The following is a 4,061-nucleotide window of genomic DNA, read 5'->3' as shown; positions in this document are numbered from 1 at the left end:
CAAATATAAATTAAAAAAAATTATAATTATGAGGTCTGCCGTTTCTCTGTAATCTGACACGTTTAAATAAAGTTTCTCTGTACTCCAACATGTTTAAATAAAGTTTCTCTGTACTGCAACATGTTTAGATAAAGTTTCTCTGTACTCCAACATGTTTAAATAAAGTTTCTCTGTACTCCAACATGTTTAAATAAAGTCTCTCTGTACTCCAACATGTTTAAATAAAGTCTCTCTGTACTCCAACATGTTTAGATAAAGTTTCTCTGTACTCCAACATGTTTAAATAAAGTTTCTCTGTACTGCAACATGTTTAGATAAAGTTTCTCTGTACTCCAACATGTTTAAATAAAGTTTCTCTGTACTCCAACATGTTTAAATAAAGTCTCTCTGTACTCCAACATGTTTAAATAAAGTCTCTCTGTACTCCAACATGTTTAGATAAAGTTTCTCTGTACTCCAACATGTTTAAATAAAGTTTCTCTGTACTCCAACATGTTTAAATAAAGTCTCTCTGTACTCCAACATGTTTAAATAAAGTCTCTCTGTACTCCAACATGTTTAGATAAAGTTTCTCTGTACTCCAACATGTTTAAATAAAGTGTATCTGTACTCCAACATGTTTAGATAAAGTTTCTCTGTACTCCAACATGTTTAGATAAAGTTTCTCTGTACTCCAACATGTTTAGATACAGTTTCTCTGTACTCCAACATGTTTAAACAAAGTTTCTCTGTACTCCAACATGTTTAAAATAAAGTTTCTCTGTACTCCAACATGTTTAGATAAAGTTTCTCTGTACTCCAACATGTTTAAATAAAGTTTCTCTGTACTCCGACATGTTTAAATAAAGTTTCTCTGTACTCCGACATGTTTAAATAAAGTCTCTCTGTACTCCGACATGTTTAAATAAAGTCTCTCTGTACTCCGACATGTTTAGATAAAGTTTCTCTGTACTCCAACATGTTTAAATAAAGTTTCTCTGTACTCCAACATGTTTAAATAAAGTTTCTCTGTACTCCAACATGTTTAGATAAAGTTTCTCTGTACTCCATGTTTAGATAAAGTTTCTCTGTACTCCAACATGTTTAGATAAAGTTTCTCTGTACTCCGACATGTTTAAATAAAGTGTCTCTGTACTCCAACATGTTTAGATAAAGTTTCTCTGTACTCCAACATGTTTAGATAAAGTTTCTCTGTACTCCAACATGTTTAGATAAAGTTTCTCTGTACTCCAACATGTTTAAATAAAGTGTATCTGTACTCCAACATGTTTAAATAAAGTGTATCTGTACTCCAACATGTTTAAATAAAGTTTCTCTGTACTCCAACATGTTTAGATAAAGTTTCTCTGTACTCCAACATGTTTAGATACAGTTTCTCTGTACTCCAACATGTTTAAATAAAGTTTCTCTGTACTCCAACATGTTTAGATAAAGTCTCTCTGTACTCCAACATGTTTAAATAAAGTTTCTCTGTACTCCAACATGTTTAGATAAAGTTTCTCTGTACTCCAACATGTTTAAATAAAGTTTCTCTGTACTCCAACATGTTTAGATAAAGTTTCTCTGTACTCCAACATGTTTAAATAAAGTTTCTCTGTACTCCAACATGTTTAGATAAAGTTTCTCTGTACTCCAACATGTTTAGATAAAGTTTCTCTGTACTCCAACATGTTTAGATAAAGTTTCTCTGTACTCCAACATGTTTAGATAAAGTTTCTCTGTACTCCAACATGTTTAGATAAAGTTGCTCTGTACTCCAACATGTTTAGATAAAGTTTCTCTGTACTCCAACATGTTTAGATAAAGTTTCTCTGTACTCCAACATGTTTAGATAAAGTCTCTCTGTACTCCAACATGTTTAGATAAAGTTTCTCTGTACTCCAACATTTTTAAATAAAGTGTATCTGTACTCCAACATGTTTAAATAAAGTTTCTCTGTACTCCAACATGTTTAGATAAAGTTTCTCTGTACTCCAACATGTTTAAATAAAGTTTCTCTGTACTCCAACATGTTTAAATAAAGTTTCTCTGTACTCCAAGATGTTTAAATAAAGTTTCTCTGTACTCCAACATGTTTAAATAAAGTTTCTCTGTACTCCAACATGTTTAAATAAAGTTTCTCTGTACTCCAACATGTTTAGATAAAGTTGCTCTGTACTCCAACATGTTTATGCTTGTATCTCTTTATACTTATGACATGTTCCGACCTCTGTATGAGTGAGGGTCTGCCCAGGTAAAAAAATAGTATACTTTAGTGTATTAGAAATATAATGTAAGTATACAAAAGTGTATACAAGTATACTTCTACTTTTTGTGCTTAATTGAAAGTATGTTTAAAATGTACTTTTAAAAAGTATAATTCAAAATAGATTTTAACGTACTAAATATAAATATACTATTTCTGAAATACTTAAAGTGGTATTTCAGTGTGCTTATTAAAAGTGAACTTGAAACTAAGTGTATTGAGAATTGCAAGTAAGTACACTTTCGCTATACGTACTACATCGCAAATACTTCTAGTAGTCATTAAGTATACTTATCAAAAGTACAATTCTTTTTTTACTATTTTGTAATACACTATTAGCATGCTTTAATAACAAGTACTTAAATACACTTCATTAGAAATGTATTTAAGTACTCTTATAAAAAGCGCACTTTAATATACCTTTTTCTTAATTTGTACTTCATTGTACTTTTAAAAAGTATATTAACTTGCAAATACTTACGGTGGTACGTTAGTTTACTTTTGAAAAGTTCAATATTTGCAAGTCATTTGTAATACACTATTAGTATGCGTGTCCCTGGGCCCGGGTGCAGGAGGGGCGATACGTTCTTAGTATACGTCTATGGGTGTTATGAGCGTTCAACGGTTCAACCGATCTGAATCGCCGGTTCTTACGGTTCTTACGGTTCTTACCAGAGCCGTATAATAGAAGAGTTACGACATCTCCGGTCACTCCAATGGACCAGTTTTTCACAGCAATGGCGGACCGTGGAGCCTCTCAATAGTTCCCCGGAAGTGATCTGCGGCTAGCAGGCGATGGTCGCAGCATAATAGACCGTTCGTGATGGACTTTTGAAGGTAAGAAGACGTTTAAAGATTTATACTGCGGATATTATCAGAACTGTTATGGTTCTGTTTAGTTGTATTTTTGTTGTGTGCTGTTGTGTGCTGTGTCCTGCCCCCCCCCCCCCCCTCTTCTCGGTGTTCCTCTGCAGGGCTGTGTGTGACAGGGAGCTGGCTCCTCCCAGCAGCAGACGAGGCACACCTGTTTCCACTCACCTCTGCACCGGTAGAGATAAAGGCCCGGTCCTCATGCCGCTTCCCTGCCAGATCATTCCTCTGTTCCGACTCTCCGGTGTGTCTCGCTGCTCTCCTCGTTGTTTGGATGTCTTGTTTGCCAGCCAACTTCCTGACTCCACTGCCGTATCTTTTGTTCTCTGCTTGAATAAAGCTTTTTGTTTATTGACCGTCTCTCTCCAGTCTTTTGCTTTGGGGTCCAACATTCTATAGGCCGTAAAACAAGAACATCTGAATCAGTTAACTACATGTGTACTATGTGTACTACAGGGTGTTAGTGGGTTATCCCTTCAATCAGTATATTTAACGTTTACTGAGAACAGATGAGGCTAGGATACCGGATAACGTTACCAACACCCGTTAACCACGAACAGCCTATTAGTCCGTTCTCCTCACGTTGTTTCCTCCAACGTAGTGGAATTAGAGACACGGGGCTTCTTACGTGCTTTCATCCGGGTGGAGGAGTTACAGTAGTTAGATATAGCTTTGGGGCGTGTGATTGTAGTGGGTGGGGGTGGTGAAGTGAGGATATCCATCGTGGAGTTCAAGCTAGTGTAATATAGTTAACGTTACACAATAATAAGGAAGTGTGTGATGCATCGCTATCGATATGGATTAGAGAGGATGTTTGAGACTTCCAAACAGCAAACTAAAACGATACTTATGAGTGTTCTTAGCAGTCATGTCATGTCCGTGTGATTCTGTTGGTTATCACCGGTCTGTGTTAAGCTGCAGCTCAGCTGACGTTGGACTGACGGCG

The sequence above is a fragment of the Pseudochaenichthys georgianus genome, unplaced genomic scaffold (genome assembly GCF_902827115.2).
Source record: "Pseudochaenichthys georgianus unplaced genomic scaffold, fPseGeo1.2 scaffold_1560_arrow_ctg1, whole genome shotgun sequence".
Classification (NCBI taxonomy): Eukaryota; Metazoa; Chordata; class Actinopteri; order Perciformes; family Channichthyidae; genus Pseudochaenichthys; species Pseudochaenichthys georgianus.
The sequence above is the reverse complement of the archived record's forward strand: the minus strand, read 5'-3'. Positions refer to the sequence as shown.